We start from the raw sequence: 14487 nt of genomic DNA on the forward strand, positions 1-14487 counted from the left end.
GGGGGGAAGCCATTGTAATCCATAAGCCGTACTTTGGAAATTTATATTCATTAAATAAAAGTTAAAAAAAAAGAGATGTAACATTCTTAATACTCTTGCATCTCATCATATTAAGATCTGAGTTGATCATTACTCATTGAATATATGTATAAAATTATCACACCTTATTCCATAAATATGTACAATTAAAATAATAAAAATATTGTGCACACCAAGCAATTTTAAAAGGATTATCAATGATCTTTGTATTTTATAAGAAACTGTAAGAAAAAAAGTGTTTCCAAAAAGCAAATAAATAAAAATTTGAAAGCCAAAAAAAAGGGTATTTTTAAGGCAACAGAAAATAACAAATGAGAGAGAATAAAAAAAACCCATGTCCTCTGACATCACAAAGCTGTAGATACTGATTGTGTCTTTTCAGTGTGTCTATCACATGTTAAACAAGATATAAATGCACTACCATACAAATCAAATTACTGTTAAAAGTTATGAAGAAAGTCAAATATAGAAGAACAGAAAATTAATTGTAATTATGGCTAGAAAATATCTATGGCAGAGGAATCAGGATATACAGGTTATGTTTTCTGCATAAAACAGCTAAGACATACACTATTCTGGCTTTTTAGAAAAGTATCTGAGGGACAGAGAGACAGAGACAGAGATGCCACCCACTGATTCACTCCCCAAATGCCTGGAAAAGCTGAGGCTGAAGCCAGGATCTTAATCTAGCTCTCCTTCCTGCATGGCAGGAACCCAGTCACTTGGGCCATCTCTGTTGCCTCACAGGGTATAGCATTGGTGGGAACCTGGAGTAAGAATCAGGAGCTGAATCCAGGAAGCAAACCCAGGCACTCTGATGCAGGATGTGGGCCTCTTAATCACTAAGATAAAGGCCTGCTCCATAGAGAAAATGACAAAAGAAGAATATGAAAAGCATGTCAAGTGGCACAAGCAAGAACCAAGCATTTCAAAAAGGAAACACAACCACTGACATCTTAGTAACATGCTTCTATTAGGGGGTCAGAGTTGTGGCAGAGTTGGTTAAGGGGCCACTGGGACACCTGCATTCCTCCCCAGAGCACTGCTTCCTATCCAGCTCTCTGCTAGTGCACTTAGGAAGGCAGCAGAAGTCAACCCAACCACCTGGGCCCCTAGCTCCCACACGGGAGATCAGGTGGAAGTTCCTGGCTATAGGATTCGGCCTTGACTAGACCCAGCTGCTGTAGGCACTTGAGGAGTCAGTCAGCAGGATCTCTCTCTTTCCAGCCCTTTCTCTTGGCCACTGTGCCTTTTAAATAAAGCTAAAAAAAAGTGTGTGTTTTTTGCCCACTGCCTCATTTTAACAATGATTTGTTATTTTTCAGTTATTCTCTCAAAATTTGTTATGTTTTGCTCCAATTCTCCACTTTCAAACATTCATATTTTACTTCTTTCTAGGGAGAATCAGCTCATCAAATACAAAACAAATTTCTAAATATGGAAAACAGACCCAGTATAAACTGTGTATGTCAAGTTAGTACAGCTGGGTTTGATAAGGTTTCAGATAATTATCATGTTGCTTCCCTTGCACTGCTACTGATTTTTCTCTTTCAAGGAAACACTGAATGCCTCATTTTAGGGCACTGTCTCAACAGACCATCAAAGCCTCACATATACTGAAATTTTTTTCCATCAGAAATAGGAGCTTTGGGGGTAAAAAATTAATTTGAGATTCTCATACACAAAAATTCCTAAAAAAAAAACAAAACACAAAAACTAGCACCTCTGATGAGATGAAGACCCAACATGGGCAAACTTTTTTCATTCAGGACTGGAGTGGAAGGCAAGAAAATAAAGCATTTTCAATCTGTTGAAATCTTTACTTAATGTATGCTAAACTGATCTTCTGTATATAAAGAGAATAGAAAATGAATCTTGATGTGAATGGAAGGGAGAGGGAGTGGATAAGGGGAGGGTTGCGGGTTGGAGGGACGTTATGGGGGGGAAGCCATTGTAATCCATATCCTGTACTTTGGAAATTTATATTCATTAAATAAAAGTTTAAAAAAAAATAAAGCATTTTCCTCATGGATTTACACTTTTCTCATCCCCAAACCTGGCAGAACCAGGAGGTTTAGGCACAACCCGCGGACCCCTCCCAGAGGACTAAGGGACCTGCATGGAGCAGGCCTGGGGACACTGTCCACTCGCACCCCACCCCGGCCTGCGAAGCCCACCGAGTAAGGTGCGGTTGCTGGTGGCGGGCCCACTGGGCCTCTCAGAGCCCGAGCCGTCGCCACTCACGTTTGCGGTGGGCGGCGGGCACGATGGCGGGCAGCGGAGCAGACACTGCATTACCGCACAGACACCTACTCTGCGACTTTGCTTTGGAAGCAGAAGGGAGAAGAGCGCCAGACCCGCGCCAGCCAAATCTGCCGGCCTTCTGGTGGCCACGCCTCCCTCTCTGCGCGCGCCGCCCCCCTGTCTGCGGACGTCACAATACAGGAGTTTCTCCCTCCTCCGGGTTGGCTGTGGCCCCAGCGCCCCAACTCTTCCCCCGACACCTCTCGAGGGCACAGGGAGACGTTGCATCCCGCTGGGCGTCGCGGCGGACCAAAGTGACAGCGCTCTCCATCCCAGCCTGGCAGCTGCTGCCTGAAGCCTGGCTCCGTCTTCGGCTCACCAGGCTCTGCAGTGAGAGGAGCGCTCCCAAGGCCAGTGCCAGGTGCTCCTCTTGTGGGAGTCCTGAGCGCTGGACTGGGAAGGAGGGTGGGGCTGGTGCTGTGTTCGCCTTTTGGTCCACACCAGGGTGCAGATTTGGGGTCCGCTCTCTGTCTCTTTAAACAGTTGGAATGGAGAACACTGATTTCTGCCCGAAAGTCTCCAGTTGGCGGTGTGTTGGCACTGATTTCAGCACCGGGCTTGGTAAACCCTCTGTTGCCCAAGTGGCTCGAACGTTTAAAATTTATTCTGCAGATCATTGCCGATCTAATACGTGGTACAGTGCCAGAGTGGACAGGAGACAGAAACGCAGCCCGAATGCCCGACCTTGAGAATGTAGGACTCAGTGCAGGCACCTAAAGGAGTTGATCTTGGGGGAGATCTGTGTCAGATGGGGAGGGGCTGGGGAGCAGAAATCGCTGTTTTCATTCAGGGTGCATAGGGATCTGGGGACTCCTGCTGAGATGTTTGGGGTCTTATTCGTAGTTGTTTTTTTTTTTTTTTTTTTTTTTTTAATCATTGTTTGGATTTAAATGGTGAGAATTTTAAGGACTCAAAAATGTTACATTGATTTATGGAAAGTGATCATGGTAGGACTCATTTGCTAGCCTCTCCTATACATTTATGTTAGCATTTTTAGTAATTTCGTTGTGATATTAATAGAGAAAACTATTTTTAGTTCTTACTATGAACACCTCTCTATTGTGAATTTTCCTGTAGTGTAATATCCGTATTTCCAGGGACAAACATTCATTCCATCAGTTTACTTCAGTAAGTGGTGGGGGGGTCAGCTCAAGTTCAGAAGTCTTAGCTGCCTACCTGTGCTTCCCACACCAAATGTTCCAGTTCCCATATGATTCAGTGAAGTCCCACATCTCCTAGACGCCTTTTTTTAGTTTTTATTTTTGGTTTTACTGTTTGAATTAAATGTTCTTTCTCTTCCCAGGTAAGGGAATGAAATACATATATACACATATATATACGTACATATGTGTGTGCATATATAATAATTGAAAAATATTTCAGATCATACGATAGTACAGAAGGATAGCAATATGGCCTGTTTAAAACTTAATAACAAGAGGAGTGGATAAATAGTTAGCAGCTAAGCGACTGGTTGGAATGTCCATGTTCCATATCAGAGTGCCAGAGTGTCTTTTTATTGGCCAAAATTAGGTCCAGGCTGCTCACCACTAGACATGCAATTCACCAGAAATGGAGTCAGTGAAAGGCAACAGGTTCCTTTAAGGAGCTAGCACTCTTGGGAAAGAGCATATTTGGGATCAAAGAGGTCTGCATTTTCTCTAAGAATGCTGGCTTCTTAAATAAAGCTGTCTCCTTGCATCAGTTCTCACTTCTGGTGAATCGACTGCTCAGTGGGGAGCAGCCTGGGCCTAATTTTGAATGTAACAGATGGTGAGCTAGCCAGGAATGGGGTCTCGGTTCTCACATGTTACTGGGAAAGGTGAGCACTGCTGTGTCCACCAGGCTGTTGTTGGTGAGCTGACCCATGGCAGGGATTCAGGGAGATCCCAGATGCTGCTGAGTCCATTTTCCTGGATGTCTTCCCTTCTGTCCTTGCTGTGACATCAATTGCCTGTTATCACTTTTTTTTTTTTTTTTTTTTTTTTGGTACAAGGAAATGGTCCTTTTGGGAGTCCTGGGATTCCATGACTTGGAAGTTCAACTGGGTACACACTGGGAATCCTCTTCCACTGCCATTTGTTTGGACTTCCTGCCAGCGCAAGTTCCTTCTAAAAGCCCACTGAGCCCCATTCCAGCTCATTGGGGCAGCCTATAATTATCCTTCTATGACTGAGAACAAAATTGGCAATACTATATGGCCTTATATATGCACCAGATTCCAAAGATTGAGGCCCAGGGATTCCCCTTATTGTCTTTTTCTTTTAAAGAAAAAAGAGATTTTTAAAAATTTATGTGAGAGAGGGAGAGACAGATAGAGAGAGGTCTTCCATCCTCTGGTTCACTCACCAAATGGCTTCAATGGCCGGTGCTGAGCCAGTCTGAGGCAAGAGCCACAGCCAGGATCTTCCTCTGGGTCTCCCATATGCGTGTGAGGGCCCAATTACTGGACCTTATTCTACTACTTATCCAGGCCATAGCAGAGAGCTGGATCCAAAGAGGAGTAGCCGGGACAGGACCTGGCACCCATATGGGATGCCGACACCACAGGTGGAATCAGCCTATTTTGCCACAGCACCAGTCCCTCCCTTGTTCTCATAAAGTGAGTTTGAAGTTGCCACAGAAGTCTCTGATGCAATTTCTGAGGTATCTCTGAACTGTCTTTAATAGTGGCTTTACCAGTTTGGAGATACCTCAGAAATCTGAATATAGCCCTACCAGATGACCCAGCCTTCCCACTCCTCGGACTTTACCCAAGGTAAATTAAATCGGTAAATCAAAGAGCTGTCTGCACCTCCATGTTTATTGCAGCTCAATTCACAATAGCTAAGACATGGAATCAATCTAAATGCCCATCAACGGAAGACTGGATAAAGAAATTATGGGATATGTACCCCATGGAATACTACACAGTGGTAAAAAAAATGAAATCAAGTCATTTGCAACTAAATGGAGGAATATGGAAAACATCATGCTGAGTGAAATAAGCCAGTCCCGAAGGGACAAGTATCACATGTTCTCCCTGATCTGTGGCAACTACCTAACAGGAAACCTGGAAGCGAAACTGACACTATGAAAAGCAATGACTTGATCAGCCCTTGTCCTGTCAGGGAACAGCTTACTATTTTATTCTTCTTAGTATTTTCTTTTTATACTTAATACCATTGGTTGAAATCTTAACAAAAAATTATTCTTAGGTTTTTACTCCCAATCGAAAAATGATCCTTGTAAAGAAAATAAGAATGGGAATAAGTTCCACACATGTTCCCACAAACTGAACCTAAGGGTAAAGCTAAAAACTTGCCCTGGGACTCCAAATCCCATTAAGTTGGCAGGTGCTAATGCCATTGTAGTAGTAAAAGTGATCATTATAATGGAATGGGAGAGGGAGAAGGAGATGGGAGGGTTGTGGGTAGGAGGGAAGTTATGGGGGCGAGGGAAAGCCACTGTAATCCAAAAGCTGTACTTTGGAAATTTATATTTATTAAATAAAAGTTGAAAAAAGTGATCATTTTAAGTGCATAATGGATCATAAAGTTATGAATATGTTTCAAAGGCCACACAGCAGGCTGATAGAATGACAAACGCCCAAAACAGTGCTCTGCCACCAGAATCAGCCCTTAAGGCATTTGGATCTCACTAAAAAGCCCATGAGAACATTTCAGGCATGGAAAGCCAAGACACTCCGGCAAAAAATGGCCTACCTTAAAATTTCTGTGAATGAGATCCCAGTGGAAACAAAGGATCAAAGAAGGAGGTATCTTTCACAGAAGGGAGGAGTGAACTTCTTTGATTATGGCCCTGTCTAAATAATGTCGGAGTTTGTGGACTCAGAAGACTTCCATAGCCTTGGCAGTTCATGACAAGAGCGAGCCTCAGGTGATCACTGATGTCATAAATACAAGTGCCAATTGTTAAGTCAACAACAGGAGTCACTGTGCCCTTCTACCTATGTAGGACCTCTGTCCTTAATATGTTGGACTATGAGAAGTAATGATAAAACTAGTCTTCAAACAGTACTTTATACTTTGTGTGTCTGTATGGGTGCAAACTCTTGAAATCTTTACTTAGTATAGAGTTGATCTTCCCTATAAAAAGATAATTTAAAATGAATCTTAATTAAGAAAGGGCTGGGAGAGGGAGTAGCATGTGGGAAGGAAGTTGGAGTGGGAAGCTGGTAAGGGGGGAAGAACCGCTACATTCCAAAAGCTGTACCTATGAAATTTATATTAATTAAATAAAAGCTTTCTTAAAAAAAGATGTCTCTGGTGCAATTGACAGTGGAGAATAATAATAATCATAATTCTAATTCCATAGAAAGCATCTCTCTTTAGAGTCTCAATTAAAGGCTCTGAAATTCAGGTCTTATTTTTGTTGCATGAGAAAATATTCAACTCCTTTCCTGGGATTATAATTATGACATAACTGATAAAATTACCTTTTTTTCCCTGCTGGTTCTAGCTGATATTTATGTGATAGTTTTAAACTGCTTACCATTTTTTTACTAAAAATAGTATTTAATTAAAACAACTAAGAGCAAGAAATAATTCTAATTGATTAATATTATAAAAGAAGAAAGGAAAAGTTTTTTTAAAGCTGGTCCAGGGGGAGCTGGCACTATGGTATAGTGGGTAATAGCCACATATTTCAGAGCCTTTAATTGATGCTCTAATAGAGAAACACATTCTACAGTATTATTCTTATGATTGTTCTTATTATTCTCCACTGTCAGTTGCACCAGGGATTTCTGTGGTAACTTCCAACTGGCTATATGAGAACAAGGGAGGGGCCAGTGCTGTGGCATAGCAGGCTGAGCCTCTGCATGAGGTGTCCGCATCCCTTATAGGCACAGGTTCTTGTCCCTGCTGCTCCTTGTCCAATCCAGCTCTCTGCTATGGCCTGCGAAAGCAGTGGAAGATGGTGCAGGTGCTTGGGCCCATGCACCTGTGTGGGAGACCTGGAAGAAGCTCCTGGCTCCTGGCTTAGAATTGGCCCAGCTCTGAGCATTGAAGCCGCTTTGGGAGTGAACCAACAGATGGAAAACTTCTTTCTTCATCCACCTCTCTGTAACTCTGCATTTCAAATAATTGAAAAAACTGTTACAGAACCGCTTGTTTTTTTTTTCTTGTGATGCATGTTATATATGTGTTAATAAGCTATATGCTTTTTAGATTATGGGACTTCTATAAATCCTTGATAAATAGCTAAAATTTGTTGGTAAAATAAAGATGTCTTTATGTTTGTTAACATATGTTTGTGCCTGGGTTTACTGGCCAATCTGGATCATAGTTATATATGTTAGATAGTTAAGATCATGAAAATAGAAATCTAACCTAAGCTCATGTCAGAGTACCATAGTGTTCTGTGTTTCAGGAAAACAGTTTAACTTTACCATGCTTGCCTGATATTTCAGTTTTCATAGCTAATGTAACTATACTTGTTAAATATAAATTAGATGAATATAAATGTGATAAATATTTTGACATCAATTTAATACTCTTGGTTTCTTAAATTCTATAAAAACAGCATATTTGGGTCTCTTAACAAGTATGCTTGTATAATTTGTTGATATACAGAATATAAAGAAATCATCTGTAGCCCTTGTTTACAGCAGCTATTTCACAATAGCCGAGATATGGATATGCAAACTTTTGAAATCTGTACTTAACAAAGAGTTGGTCCTCTGTATATGAAATTAAACTAAAAATGAACCATAATTCAGAAGGGGTGGGAGAGGGAGTAGAAAGTGGGATGGGAATGGGGTTGGGAGTGTGGGTATAGAAGAAAGAACCACTGTATTCCTAAAGTTGTACCTATGAAAAATGCATTCATTAAATAAAAGCATTAAAAAACTGTATATATTAAATACTTGAAATTGATTTCCTTTATTTACATTTTTTAAATTTAATTAAAAATTATTCCTACATAACAAACAATTCAAGTCTATTTCAGAATAACTAAGGGCAAAAATTCTATATGTAAAGATAATCAGGGAAAAGCAATGCAAAAACAAATAACAAATAAATTTAAACTGAAAAAGTAAAATGTATAAAAAAGTATAAAAGGTTATATGCACTTTTGTTAAAAATGTTTTATTCTTAGAGATTTTTAAAGAACTGTTTCAAATTTATATGTGAAAATATAAAATATATGTATAAATAAAAACTAGGAAGGTACTTTTAAAATATTTAAAAATAAGAGCATAACACACGTTTTTGATAAAGCTATGGGATACAAGGAATATGTTTTGATTAATATACTACAAGTAAGTAACAATACATTAAAAGTTTGTAAAAAAAATCTATTGTGAGATTGGGTTGACTGAGATTAAATGAATATTACTTATATGTTTCTAAACCTTAAGCTGTTGTCAAAAGTACACTGATATAATGTTTAAATTTGGTCCCCTGTCTTAAAGCAACAAGGTTTTCTTAAAATAGTGTTAGTAATGGGGTTGACATTGTGGCATAGTGGGTAAAGCCACTGCCTGCAATGTTGGCATCCCATATGGATACCAGTTCAAGTCTGCTTCACTTCTGATCCAGCTTTCTGCTAATTACCTGGGAAAGCAGTGGGTCTGCTTGGGTCTGCCACCAGTGTGGGACACCTGAAGCTTTGGTTCCTGGCTTCAGCCTGGCTTGATCCTAGCCATTGTGGCCACCTGGGGAATGAACCGTCTGCTGATGGAAGATCTCTCTGTCTATCTCTCCATCTATCTGTAAGTCTGCCTTTCAAATAAGTAAATAAATCTTTAAAACAAATTGCTGTTAGTAAATTTTTTATAAAGTGTTGATCTTAAAATTTTTTTTAAAGATTTATTTATTTATTTGAAAGTTAGTGTTACACAGAGAGAGAAGGAGAGGCAGAGAGAGAGAGAGGTCTTCCATCCGCTGGCCCACTCCTCTACTGGCTGCAATGACCATAGCTGTATCAATCCGAAGCCAGGAGCCAGGAGCTCTTCTTGATCTCCCACATGGGTGCAGGGGTCCAAGAACCTGGGCCATCTTCCACTGCCTTCCCAGGCCACAGCAGAGAGCTTGGTCAGAAGTAGAGCAGCTGGGAGTTGAATCTGTGCCCATATGGGATGCTGGCACCACTAGCGGTGGCTTTACTTGCTATGCCACAATGCTGGCTCCTCTTTAAAATATTTGTTAATACATTTTTGACCATTTTCTGAACTACAGCTTCTGCTTTGTTAGTTTCCATTTCATTGATAACTCTTCCCTCAATTTTTAAAGATTTATTTATTTATTTGAAAGGCAGAGTTACAGAAAAAGAAACAGAGGGAGACACACAGAGAAGTCTTCCATCTGCTGGCTCACTCCCCAAATAGCTGCTAAGGACAGAACTGCTCCTGTACAATACTAGGAGCCAGGAGCTTCATCCTGGTCTCGCACATTGGTGCGAGGGCCCAAGCACTTGGGCCATTTTCTGCTGCTATCCCAGATGCATTAATAAGGAGATGGATCAGAAGTTTAGCAGCTGGGACTGGAACCTGCACCCTTATGGGATTCTGGAGTCATAGGCGGTGGCTTTATCTTCTATGCCACAAAACTGGCCCCAACTTTATTTTATTTTTATAGGAATTTCTTTATTTGAAAAGTAAAGTGATAGAGGGAGGGAGAGGGATAACAAGACAGATCTTCCATCTGCTTTTTGATTCCCCAAATGGCCTTAACAACCAAGTGTGGGCCAGCCTGAAAGTAGGAGCCAGAAATTTCAGCTAGGTCTCCCATGTGGGTAGCAGTGGCCCAACTACTTGGGCAATCTTCTGCCTTCCCAAGCACATAGCAGAGTGCTGGACTAGAAGAGGAGCAGCCAGGTCTGGAACCAGCAGTCTAATATTAGTCTAGTAAGTCCTAGTAAGTCTCCACAACTCTAGCCTCTCTCCCTTAACTTTCTAGGCAGCTCTTGTAAGCAGTTTTCTCCTCCTGGTTCTGAGGCTGACAGGACACTAAAAATGCTCCTCTTAAAAGCCTCAGGGCCGGCGTCGCAGCTCACTAGGCTAATCCTCCGCCTAGCAGCGCCAGCACACCGGGTTCTAGTCCCGGTCGGGGCGCCGGATTCTGTCCCGGTTGCCCCTCTTCCAGGCCAGCTCTCTGCTGTGGCCCGGGAAGGCAGTGGAGGATGGCCCAAGTGCTTGGGCCCTGCACCCCGTGGGAGACCAGGATAAGTACCTGGCTCCTGCCATTGGATCAGTGCAGTGCGCCGGCCGCGGCGGCCATTGGAGGGTGAACCAACAGCAAAGGAAGACCTTTCTCTCTGTCTCTCTCTCTCACTGTCCACTCTGCCTGTCCAAAAAAAAAAAAAAAAGCCTCAGATAGGGGCCCATGCTGTGATACAGGGGGTTAAGCTGAGGCTTGCTACAGGAAGCTACATTAGCTTCCTGCTGGTGCATGTGAGTTTCAAGAGTTAAGATTATTGGTATCTGTTTTTAAAAATAGGTATGCTTCAAATTAATTCCTTTGACAATGAGATTTCCAGCTGGAATCCCAGAGCTCCTCCAACAATGTAGCTGTCACCTAGTAGAGTTGATTGCTAATTAGATAATTAGATTATATGTAAGGAGTATTGCCCTCTTGTAAACTCAGGTTAAATATAACAAATTTATACAGCTGTGTCATGGATATAAATATCCTACAGGTTTTACAACACTTATAAATGTCTGCTGGTTCTGGTGTGATGTCATCAGTCATGACTTATCTTAGTAATATAAAAGACCTTGTGACTGTAAAAGATCTTTGGAGTTGCCATTCCCTTCAAAAATCCAGAGGCTTCATACATTCACTCAGACTTACCCCTAGTGGGAGAGCTGGAAACGTGCCCTGGAACTGCAAATCCCATTAAGTTGGCAGGTACCAATGCCACCTTACTGGTTAAAGTGATCATCTTAAGTTCATAATTGATCATAAAGATAGGATTAAGTGTCAAAGAGATCACATAAACAAGACCTAATCATAATTGATAGAATTAAAAAGGAGAGAACAACCCAACATGGGAAACAGAATACACAGCATACTCATAGAATGGCAGATGCCCTAAACAGCATTCTGGCTTCAAAATCAGCCCTTAAGACTCTCAGATCTGGCTAAAAAGCCCCTGAGAGTTTCTCAGATGTGGAAAGCCAAGACACTGTTGCAAAAAATGTCCTAAATTGAAGAACTCTGTGAATGAGATCCCACTGAAAACACGGGCCATCAAAGAAGGAGGTTCTTTTCTCTGAAGGGAGGAGAGAACTTCCACTTTGATTATGGCCTTGACTAAATAAGGTTAGAGTTTGTGATCTCAAGAGGCTTTCATAGCCTTGGCAGCTTATGACAAGAGCCATGGGTCATTACTGACGTCATAAATAAGAATGTCAATTGTTAAATCAACAACAGGAATCACTGTGCACTTACTCCCCATGTAGGATCTCTGTCTTCAATGTGTTGTACTATGCGAAATAATGGTAAAGCAGTATGCAAACAGTATTTATACTTTGTGTGTCTGTGTGGGTGCAATCTGTTGAAATCTTTACTTAGTATATACTCACTTGATCTTCTGTATATAAAGATAATTAAAAATGAAAAAACTCCAAAGACCTCAAAAATTAAGTATTTTTGAAAACACTACGGTGCTTTTAAAATACTAAATACAATAGATATATGAATACATAAAATGGAAAATTAAAAATCTTCTAAATCTGACATTTAAAAATCTAAATCAACTTTTTTATTGTAATTTTACAGATCACAGTAGTATGCCTACAATTACATTATTTGTTGTGTTTAAGATACAACTTGATTTGTTTTACCATTGTTAGTTTTTTGTGTATTTTTCCTTCTAAACTTTTTTCTTTCAGCTGTCAATTCTACAATTATTCTACAAAATAATAATTTCCAGCCAGATTATGTTGGCCAAAAAAACATAAAAGTGTTTGTAAAACAGTCTGTCCTTGTCGAAATACTACATACAGGAAATATAACTAATCATCTCATAAACCAATCAACTATTACTGAAGTTTTATTCATGGTGATTTTAAGTCTTTTGTCATCCACAGTTCTGGTTCTTCTCTAAAAACATTTATAACCAAAAAGAATCTAACAAATGCAGGTTTCTGACAGACTGAACTAATTAAATAATTCAAAAATTCTGATTAAAAATTTGACAGATTCATAAACCTGCTACCGTAATCACACAAGATAAAAGGATAAGTTCATAGAGACTGAATGGATCAAGTAGTAGCTTTCTGTGTCTTAATTAAAACATTGTTGGTTCTCTGCTTAGGTGTTTTGTCTGAAGGCTTAAAGATTTTTCTGCAACTGCTGGAGTTTATAATAATTTGGTGGACTATGTTTTATAAACAAAAATTTATAAACATACATTTACCTTTCCTTCCTACTAAGTTCCTCCAAATTCAAAAATTACTTAATGAGAATGATTTTCATGACAATGTAATTATTATCAAAAATTCATTAAAATGTGTTCTCATAGTAAAATACAACTTAAACACTGATAAATCTAAAAATAAACAAAAATGTCATGGACCCAGCATTTCAGTGAGTAAATAAAATGACCCCTTAGTAATAGATCATGGGGCTGGGGTAGTGGTGTAATAAGTAAAGCTGCTGTCTGTGGTGCTGTTTTGATTCCAGCTGCACCAGTTCTGATCCACCTCCCCAGTAACATGCCTGGGAAAGCAGTGGAGGATGGCCCAAGTGTTTGGTCTCTTGAACCCATGTGGAAGAACCAGAAGAAGCTACAGCTCCTGGCTTCCACCCAGGACAGTTCTGACCATTGCGGCCATATGGGAAGTGAAAGAGTGGTTGGAAGATTCTCTCCCTCTCCCTTCTCTCTCTCTCTCTTTCCCTTCCTTCTTGCATCCCTCCCTCTCCCTCTATCTGTCCCCCCCTTCTGTCTCTACCATTCAAGTAAATAAATAATTCTTATTAAAAATAGAAAATAGATCTTAAAACTTAAATGATTAGTTAGTATAACATACAAAATAAGACTTCCTTGGTTAGGCTTCCTACCTTAAAACACTTTCTAAATCGTGTTTTAAATTTGAAGGATCAACTGTTTATTATACTTGTACAAACTCAGTTATAAAATGCCTACAGTTAGATGGGTTTTTGAGAGATTTATTTATTTATTTATTTATTTATTTGATTTATATAATTGAAAGGCAAAATCACAGAGAGGCAGAAGCAGAGATTGGTGTGGGGGGGTCTTCCATGCACTGGTTCACTCCCTAAATGGCCACAATGGCCAGACCTGGGCTGATCTGAAGCCAGAAGCCTGGAGCTTCTTCTGGGTCTCCCAGGTGGGTGCAAGTGCCCAAGTATTTGGGCCATCCTCTACTGATTTCCCAGGTCACAGCAGAGAGCTGGATCAGAATTACACGAGAAGGAGACTTGAACCAGTGCCCATATTGGATGTGGGAAGTGCAGGCCACAGACACCTGCTTTACCACAGAACTGGTCTGTTTATGGTTTTGAAGACACAAACTTGATTTCTTGGTGGACTGTTGTGATTTCTTTCTTTGGAACTTCATGCCTGTCACCAGTCAGCATTCTACAAAAATCCTTTTCCCAGTAAAATAATCCTGGCCTGATTCTGACATGATGATGATAAGTTCTTGCCTACAGAAATTATTAAATTCAATTTAGCAATATACTGCAAGTAAATTTTGTCTAAAAACCCCTTCTTCTAAAATCTCTGTGTTACTCAAATATGTAGCTAAAGGGTTTATAATACTGACTCTGGGTTGTCAACTTTTTCCACCCAAACATGGACCAAATCAGAACAAACAGCAAGAGAAAGTCTACCCAGAGCAGAAGAGCAAACAGAATATGAAAACAGCATGACAGGTCAGCAGTGTTTTCATTAAAATAAAAAAAGATGAAAAGGGGAAGAGCATATTAACATCAAGATATTTTTATTAATGCCAACATTAAACTATATTAGACCAAAAGGATATATAAAAATTGTCATTATACATGAATACAAATATCCAATAGCAAATTTGCCCAAAAAATCTGCCAGGACTACAACCTCTACAGATGGCTACCTCTTGCAGAGATTATCTTCAGAAGGTGAAGTTTTTGCATTCCCATGCTTTTATGTCCTTCTGTCCACCTGTGTGCCTCTGTTGTCACCAGTGTT

General features: G+C 40.2%; 1 protein-coding gene across 2 annotated transcripts in view; it reads left to right on the forward strand.

Moving 5' to 3' along the window:
- LOC108175399 (large ribosomal subunit protein uL15m) overlaps positions 1–14487 on the forward strand; it is a 54739-nt gene continuing 40252 nt past the window's right edge. For both annotated transcript variants that reach the window (XM_070076612.1, XM_070076610.1), the window contains exon 1: positions 1–14487. This exon is cut by the window's right edge and continues 20114 nt beyond it. The gene's annotated coding sequence lies outside the window, so the exon portion shown is untranslated.

The sequence above is a fragment of the Oryctolagus cuniculus genome, chromosome 6 (assembly GCF_964237555.1).
Source record: "Oryctolagus cuniculus chromosome 6, mOryCun1.1, whole genome shotgun sequence".
NCBI classification, from domain to species: Eukaryota; Metazoa; Chordata; class Mammalia; order Lagomorpha; family Leporidae; genus Oryctolagus; species Oryctolagus cuniculus.